The sequence below is a fragment of the Trachypithecus francoisi genome, unplaced genomic scaffold (assembly GCF_009764315.1).
Source record: "Trachypithecus francoisi isolate TF-2019V2 unplaced genomic scaffold, Tfra_2.0 Lachesis_group8, whole genome shotgun sequence".
Classification (NCBI taxonomy): Eukaryota; Metazoa; Chordata; class Mammalia; order Primates; family Cercopithecidae; genus Trachypithecus; species Trachypithecus francoisi.
In genome coordinates, this window is record NW_022681473.1 from 1,806,180 (window position 1) to 1,815,313 (window position 9,134).

The window sequence follows — 9,134 nt, forward strand, 5'->3', positions numbered from 1 at the left end:
TCTGGCCCCCACACGCTGGGGCTTTGCTCCCTTCCTGTTTTATGAGGAATAAAAGGGGCTGTAAACCCTGCGCGTGGACAAAGTGCACCCTATAAACGGCTCCTGGTAATAATGACATTTTCAGCGGTGCCCCTCGGCCGGGCATGTTTAGGGGGAGGGGGAGCCTGCCGGGACACGCAGCATCTGGCCCCACCCCCGACGGAGGGGCAGGCACCACAGACGACACCACAGGCTCCACAGACAGGACCCTCCGAAGGACCAGTGGAAGCTGCACCAGGGGAGGCTGGGGGAGAGGCAAGAACAGGGACCCTCTAAGAAAAGGCCAGGCTCCCTCTGCCCCCGTGTCCTCACCCCCATAGGTACACACCTTCCAGCACATGGCACTTTGTTAGGGAGGTCAGTGGCTTCTGTTGCCACCTTCTGAGGATAAGCAGGGCTGGGCGGTGGCTCTTTTGCCATTTCCCTCCACGTGGCATGCCCTTGAGCCCTGGGACTCAGTTTCCCCATCGGACTCTTGGGTGTCTCACGGAGCCTTTCAGAGATTACAGTAGGGCCGAGGGAAGCTTGTGGCCAAGCCTGTGCCCCTTCCCTTCCTCTCACAGCTCCACAGGTGCAGATGACCATGGCCCTGTGTGACCTCTCTGCACGCCACCAAGCCAGAGCGGGGGCGGGTGCCAGGCCCCGGGGCTGAGGGCGTGGGAGGTGGGAGTTGCAGGCTGGGTCATGAGCTGTGACCGTCTCCTCTGCAAAACCCCACAGGAAGGCTTGGGGATTAGACATGTTTCCCTTCCCTCGACATGCTCTGTCTCGCAGAAGCTGGCCCGGGAGGACACCTGTCACCTTTTAAGGTGAATTTCCTATTAAGACGCTTCTGTTCGGAGAATGCCCAGTGGAATGTGCTTTCCTTAGTCCCACCCAAGGGAGCCAGCGGGCGCCGCCTTGAGCAGTGAGAGTGACAGGCGGTGGGGACCTGCCTGCGGCTGGGGGCCTCATGGGAGAGTTTTATGGAGCGCCTGGTCTACTGAACCATCCGCAGGGGCAGAAAGTTCCTGGTGTGTCGGATCTCTTGTCCTTGCTTAAACAAAATGGAATCTTTTCTCCTTAATAAAACTCTTGGGAAGAATTGCCCGTTTCTGTTTTTCAGGAACATCACCTTTCACAGAATGGCCTTGATCCCGAGTCATTCTGTAAACATGGAACTTACAGCCGGGTGCGGTGGCTCACGCCTGTCATCCCAGCATTCCGGGGGGCCAAGGCAGGCGAATCACCTGAGGTCGGGAGTTCGAGACCAGCCTGACCAACATGGAGAAAACCTGTCTCTACTAAAAACACAAAAATTAGCTGGGCGTGGTGGCGCCTGCCTGTAGTCTGAGCTACTTGGGAGGCTGAGGCAGGAGAATCATCTGAACCCGGAAAGCGGAGGCTGCAGTGAGCAGAGATCGCGCCATTGCACTCCAGCCTGGGCAACAAGAGCAAAACTCTGTCTCAATAAATAAATAAATAAATAAGTAAATAAAAAAAAAAAGGGAATTTACTGCCAGGGCAGGGGTATGCTGGGGTGCATTAACAATGGGCTCAGGGGGAAAAGTCGTGCTTTGCTTTGGAGCGTCTTCCAGTGACCACGGTATAAATATTCCCTCCCAGGCTGATTATGAGGCTACCCGAAATGCTGAACTCAGCAGGGAGAGGATTGGCCATTTTGAGGTGGGGTGTGAGCGCCGGCTCCAGTGCTCCACAAGAGTGACTTCGACCATGGAAAGTTCTCAGTAGGACCTCAGGGGTTCGCTGCCTCTCCAGGGGGTCCAGGCCCTCCGAGCAGCAATCTGCGTCTCTCACTGCCCTCTTCACTCCCATCCCCACCCCCAGGGCCCGCCTGGCTCACTCCCTGCCTCTCCTCCCACCGGCTGCCTGTCCTGAGTGAGCCTCCTCCCCAGGCCCTCGGAGGAGAGGGGAGCCGCTTGGGCGGCTCGGGTGAGTCCCAACAAGGACAGGGATCGCGGTGGGGTTTGCATTCGCACGCCCTCTTTGCTTCACTGAGCTTCTGTGGAGCAGACGCCAGACCCTCAGGTGCAGGGCTGTGGTGGAGCTGGAGGGACCACAGGTGGGGCTGGGCTCCCCATGCATCTCCTGGGAGGGTGCAAGACTCTGCCCACAGCCCATCTTGCTGCAGTTACCATTGGCTCCCGTGTCTGGGGTACCCACGTCGCACCCCTCATCTGCTCAGTCAGCCCGAGGCAGCTCCCAGCCTCAGGAAAGCCCAGAAGCAATTGGAAGAGTCCGGGGGTGGGAGGCTCGAGGACATCAGGCAAACCTGGGGCCCCGGGCAGTGCAGGCCTGCCTCAGCCTTCTTTGGCCTGGGCTTGAAGGCAGGCCCACGCCTGAGGGGTCTGGGGTGGCCTGGAGTGGTCTGGGATGGTCTGGGGTACTCTGTGGAGGTTTAGGGTGGTCAGCAGTGGTGTGGGGTGGCCTGAGGGATCTAGGATAGTCTGCAGTGGTGTGGGGTGGTCTGAAGTGGTCGGGGGTGATCTGCAGTGGTCTGGGGTGGCCTGAAGGGTTTGGGGTGGTCTGGGGGGGTGATCTGGGGTGATCTGCAGTGGTCTGGGGTGGCCTGAGGGGTTTGGGGTGGTCTGGGGTGGTCTGGGGTGGCCTGAGGGGTTTGAGGTGGTCTGGGGTGGTCTGCAGTGGTCTGGGGTGGCCTGAGGGGTTTGGGGTGGTCTGGGGTGATCTGCAGTGGTCTGGGGTGGCCTGAGGGGTTTGGGGTGGTCTGGGGTGGTCTGGGGTGGCCTGAGGGGTTTGGGGTGGTCTGGGGTAGCCTGAGGGGTTTGGGGTGGTCTGGGGTGATCTGGGGTGGTCTGCAGTGGTCTGGGATGGCCTGAGGGGTTTGGGGTGGTCTGGGGTGGTCTGGGGTGGCCTGAGGGGTTTGGGGTGGTCTGGGGTGGTCTGGGGTCGGCTGGGCCTTTGCCTGCTGCTTGGTGCCCAGTGCATGTCCACAGGTTAATAGTCAGTCTGGTCAGCCTGCGTCCTAGGGGATGGAGGTGTCAGGTCTGGATGAAGAGCTGGGTAGGGGGGCTCAGCGCTGCTCTGAGTTGGGGGTGACTAGAAGGGACCTGGGCTGCCCCCACACTGGCAGCGCTCCAACTCAGCTCTGAGCCCCTCCTTCCTTCCTGCCACCACCCCCACACCTGGCTCTCATCTCATCACCTCACACCTGGGTTGGGTTCTTGCAAAAGCCTGGCCTCTTACTGGGTTCTGTGCTCTGCACACAGTAGGTACCCTCTACACACACCAGGCCGTTGACTTGGGAGTGGGCAGGGAGGCCCCCAGACAGCACCCCCTTGATGACTCCACCGATGAAGCTGGCTGGTGCCCACTCCTAGGGGGAGCATGCAGGCCCGGTAGCCTCCCCTTCTCTCCCGTGGTGAGAGAGAATCTGGGAGAACAGGACCGGGGGAGCAGTGACTGGACAACCCTGGAGAGCTCTGCCAACCAACCCTTGTGCACAAACTGTGCCCCTGCTGAGCCCCGCCTTGCTGGGACCCAGCTGTGAGGCCTGTGGCTCGGAGGCTGGCGGGGACCATCTGGCTGTGCTAGGTGAGTAACTCCACCGTGGGGTAGGCCCGGGAGGAGGGCAGGGAGGGGAGCCCAGGGCTCTGCTGGTGATGGGACCGCATCAGGCCCCTGGCTGGGGCATGTTCTCCCAACAAGGGCGAGACGAGCGTGTGGGGCCCAGAGCTGAGCAGGATGGCGTCCGGACTCGGGAGGAGGCACTCTGCCACGCATGTCCTCGAGAGCCGCTTGTAGGTGAATGCCCCTCTGCCACAGTTGTGAGTCAGGCCCTGGGCACAGGTAGCTCCCGGTTGAAAGGTCTGGCATGAGAAGTCAGACCCGCTGGTTGGTGCAGGCCAGGCAACCGGAGGAAGTTTCTGAAACCCGCAGGGCCCAGCAAAGCTTCCTCCAGTGATGGGAGCGCTCTGGGTCTTCCCAGTCCAGCCAGGAGCCCCAGCCACACGTGGCTCTAGAGGCCCTGGAATGTGGCTGACGCAGTTTTCATGACTGCAGTGTAAACAGCTGTGGTGGCTGGAGATGGCCATGCTGGACGATGCGGAGCTGAGACAGGCCTTCGAAGTGGAGCGGGAGGCGCGACCTGTACATCTGTTGCTCCGCTCTGCGGTTAGGGTCACCAGGTAAAGTGCAGGATGTGCAGCTGAATCCGAATTGCAGGTAAACCATGACTGTTCCTAGCGTGAATGTGTGCCATGTAATATTTGGGACACTATTGAAGACAAATACTAAACAAGCCTCTGTTCTTTATCTGAAATTCGAGGCTTAACAGGTGCCCTGTATTTCCATCGGTGGATCTGGCTGCCCTGTTCATGCACCGGCCCAGGACAGCCTGTGTCTGGACGAGGCCTGCGGTCGGCGGTCGACTGGTCAGTGGGAGGCTGCTGTTGGGCCTCTGGTGGTCTCGAGGACAAGTAGAGTCTTGGCTAAGGACACAGAGGCTGTGGACTTGCCTGCTCTGTCTGCCCTCGGTCCTCCCCACACCCTGGCTGCCCAGAAAACAGACTGGAGGCTGGAAACTGGCCCCTCTGAGCACGGGCCACAGGCGAGGCTGCCTGCCGGGTCCTGCCCTCCCACAGGCCCTGTCTCTACACTGCGTGCCTTCCTTCCTTCCTGCCATTACTGAGCATAGGAGCATCCCGGGGGTCCGTGTCCAGGCAGCCAGCTGGATGCAGGAAGACACCCCAACTGCGTGGAAGCTGCCTACAAGTCTGGGCCCGTCGTGCTGTGCTGGCCCAGGGTTGAGGCCGAGATGCAGTGGGGTCTCTGCGGGGGCCACCAGCACCTCACTTGGCCCCCTGGCTTCTCAGCTTTCCTGAGGGGCTCCAAGAGGGGCAGGTGTGGTGTGGGATGCCAAGGCCCCCATCCAGTCGCGGCTCTATTGACATCCTCACCTGGGCTCCTTTGGGGCCTCATCTGGCCAGCCGGCTGGTGGGCAGCCCCTGGCTACAGGCCCCCACCTCCACTCTCATCAGGACACCTCCTGACCCTGGGGCCCTGAGGAGCCCCCAACTCCCTCCTGCCCACAGCCCCTGCGCGGCTGTCTGGCCAGGGGGTGAGAGGTGCGTCTGTTCTCGCCTGGCCGGGCGGAGGGCAGGGAAGGGGTGAGAGGTACGTCTGTTCTCGCCTGGCTGGGCGGAGGGCGGGGAGGATTCCCAAGCTTTGCTGCCTGAAGGTTCCCGTGTGATCTGCAAATGTCGATCGTGTTTGGTTACATTTAATAGAGGAGAGGAGAATTTTTTCTGAAACCACCTCGCTGGCTCCAAACCAAGTGTGGGAAAGCAAGAACATCAATCTTTCCCCTTTTAGAACAAGTTTTCTTTTTTCGAAGGGAAAAATTCCAGGCTCCATCTTTCTTTATGTGCCTTCCAGGCAGAGATCCCCTGACCTGCAGCTCCAGGGCTGGGCTGCCAATGTGACCAAGCGGACGGGCCCCCCCACCAGCACTTACCTGAGGCCTGCTGCTCGTTCCTACAAGGCGCTCTGGGGTGTGAGTTGGAGCTGCACCCCAGAAACGGCTCCCGAGGAACAGTGTCTGTGAGGCTGGGTGCTGGGGCCGCCTGCACCCCCCTTTCCCTCCCAGGGCCCTGCAGGAGGCTGCAGGTGGGCACAGACTCACAGCAGCCTCTGGAAAGGGCTGCAGAGGGACTTGCTGGCCGACTGGCCAGGGACCAGGCTGGGCAGAGACCCCAGGCGAGAGGGTTGGGGCTCATCAAGATGCTCAACTCAGATGAGAGGCCACCTGCCCACACCCTGGCAGGCCAGCTCCCAAGACCAGGGCCTTCCGTCCTCTTCTACCCCTCCTCTCCCTCTCCCTGCCCACAAGGGTCTTCTTATACCCAGGCACCAGCCCCCATTCCTGTGCCCTCTCTCCTCACCCTGGCCCTGCTTCAGGAGCTGCCTGTGGTCCTGAGGCCTGGAGCTGAAGCCCCTTCATGGCGCCAGTAATTGTAATGGCCACATGTTCCCCTGCCGAAGAAAGGGAAAACAAAGACCTTTTCCAGCTGACATCCAGGCCAGTAGAACCAGAGCATTTGAGAGGCGCGGGTGCAGGGGTCCCAGCCACGCCCAGCCTCGTCACCAGGCAGGGCTCCCAGGTGTGCTGGGTGACTGCAGGCCCCTGGCTGCTCCCTTTGCCCAGGGAGCTCAGTCTTCCCAGCTTCTGTGTGGACCGTCGCCGATTGTCTAGGCCTGAGCAGGTACAGGCGATGCTACGGGTGCTGGCCCACCTGCTCTGTGCTGTGTGCCTCCAGGTCTTCCCACATTCCACCCCTGTCTGGTCCTGAGCCAGGGATGGACCATGGCCTGAGGGTGGGCACAACCCTGACCCCTCTTCCTGTGTCTCATTCACTCGCTCTTGCCACCTGGATGGGCACAAATAACCCGATGGCTCTGGAGATCCCAGGAGAACCCAGAGGAGCCTCAGGTACCCCCCAACCCATGACGGCTGTGGAGGGCCAGGGGAACCCCCAGAGGAGCCTCAGGCACCCCCCTCCACAACGGCTGTGGAGGGCCAGGAGAACCCCCAGAGGAACCTTAGGCACCTGCTCCCCACAATGGCCGTGGAGGTCCAGGAGAACCCTGAGAAGCCTCAGGCAACCTCCACCCGCAGCAATGCCCTGATTCCTGGCTTCTTGAGGACCAACTTCCCATCCCCTGGTGGATGCTAAAAGGGAGGACGTTGGCTGATGGAGCCCCTGACGTCTCCTTCCTGACCGGGTGGCCATCCTGGGAAGTGTGGGCTGAGGGGCCAGCAGCACAGCCTGTGCCCTGGCCCCGAGTGCGGCTGGCAGGTGGCCTTGGGAACGTCTCCCTGCCAGGTGTGAATGGTGGCCACTGCTGCTGCCACTGCCACCTCACTGGGCCCAACAGCCAAGGACCAAGTGCATGTTTGCTCAGCACAGGTGGGCAGTGAAGGGCAGCCCATGTTCATGGCACAGCCCCTGCCAAGTGCCCACTGTGTGCCCACCCCAGGAGACGGTCCAGGAGGGGCTGGCAGGAAGAGAACAGGGTGTGGCTGAGCTCCAGCCTTGCATGGGGGCTGTCAGTCTCAGAGGGATAGCCAGTGCCGGAGAACAGAGACCTGGCTAAGCGCAGGTTTCTGCACTGTCCCTGGTGAATGGGTACTGGGTCCCCAGGATCGAGGGGGCTTCAAAGGGGAGAATGCCCTGATCAGGGACTGGGGATGAGAGAAGGAAGGCCTGCACCCTGGAGCCAAGAGCCAGTGCTACAGCCAGGTGGGGCCAGTCCCACTCCCTTACTTGACACATGGAGAAACTGAGGCTGAGAGTGGGAGCTGGGTTTGCCTGAGGACTGGGCCTTGCAACCATGTGCTTTCCTTGTGTTTATTTATTCCTGATGCCCCTGCCTGGGGGTCTCTGGGCAGATGAGCAGGTGCTGGGGCCCAAGCCTCTGCCCCCCGCCCCCCTCACTGTCAACCTGGACAGTCCAAGCCCCTTGAACTGCCGTCCCCGTAGGTAGGAGTACAAAGGGTGGGAGCACAGCCGGGGCAGGGGACTGGCTGCTCCCGGGCGAGAAGCTTTCCAGAGGCGGATCTCAGAAGAAAGCAAGTCGCACTGAGCAGTCTCCCTGGCCACCCGTCTGCCTGGACCCCGGAAAGCAAACTTGGGAAGCAGGAAGCAGTGGAAAGTGAGAAACTTTAACAAAGGAGGCGTGCCAGGCCAAGGCCTCCGGGAGAGAAACATCATGTGCGAGACGTGGCTGGGCCGCTGCCCGCACCATGTCGCCCGCTGCCCTGTTTTTTCCATGGGCTGCAGCTTTCCTCATCCCTAGCCAGGGGGCACGGGGCTCCCCTCCCCCTGCCCACCCACCTTGCTCTGCACCTAAAACTCCCTGCCCAGCCCACTCAGCTGTGGCTACTGGCTGAGAAACCGAGGCCCACAGACCCTGGGCAGAGGGAGATGGGGGAGAGACAGGCAGGGCCAGGGTGGGAGCTGCACAGAGACCCACACAGGGTGATCCTGGGCCATCCTGGCCTCAAGGGGGCTCACAGGCTTCACCCTCCACCCCAGTCTCTGGCTTTCAGGCCTGTGAGGGACAAGGGTTCTTGGACACCAAACATGTGGTCTGACAGGGCTGCACCCTTGCCCACTGGGCCCACGGCTCTGCAGCAGGCACCCAGGGCTTCTCACTCTGAGAATGCACAGGCTTGCTCAGCCCGGGGCCGGGCTTGCAGGGGCCACCAGCACACATCCCATGGCTCAGGGCCGGATGGGGACTGGCCGGGGAGACGGAACTCGGTGCAGCATGGACTTGGCGACATCTCGCCGCTGCCCAGGCCAGCACCCCTCTTCGCCACCCCAAGGCCTGACCTCTTCAGGTGGTGCCCTCGCCGGCCCTGCTGGCTCAGCTGCCCCTCCCATCCCACTGGTCTCCACTGGCTGTGAATGGCAGTCCCAGCTGCTATGCCAGCCTGGCCCGGGCCCCCCTGCAGGGGCAGACATCACTGCCAGCCTTATCCCCAGCTCCCAGGCACCAGCCATGTGGGGCACAAGAGCGCCCAGGGAGGCTGTTGGCCTTTTTTGGGCCTGTCCACTGCAGGGCCACCTGTGCCCACCGAGGGGGGCCAATCAGCACAGCCGTCTGCACAGGCACACAGGCCGAAGGGCGGTGGCTATTTCAGGGCCTGGCGTCAGTTTCCCTGTCCTCTTCCCAAAGAGGAAGGGAATGTAGACGCCTGGCCCGGACAGGCGCCAGCCAGGCACTTGGAGACCCCAGAAAGGGCAGTAAGGAAGGGAGCAGAGAGGCTCAGGCCCGCCCAACTCATGCTCATGCAGCTCAGGTCCGTCCAGCTCAACTTTCTGCCCATGAGCTCATGGGTTCTGGCCCTCGGGCAGTTTCGAGGTCCCCATGTCACCGCCTCCCCACACCCTAGTTCCAGGAGAGGGTAGGGGAACCGGCCCCTTTTCAGCTTCTCCCTGCCCCAGGGTTGGAGAGAACTTCAGCCCCCTCTGACACCTCGGGGGTCCCAGACACTTCAAGAGGCCACTCTGGTGCCTCCATGGTGAAGCCTTGGCTTTGGGGCTGGGCTTAGCAGCTCTTGGAGGACAAAT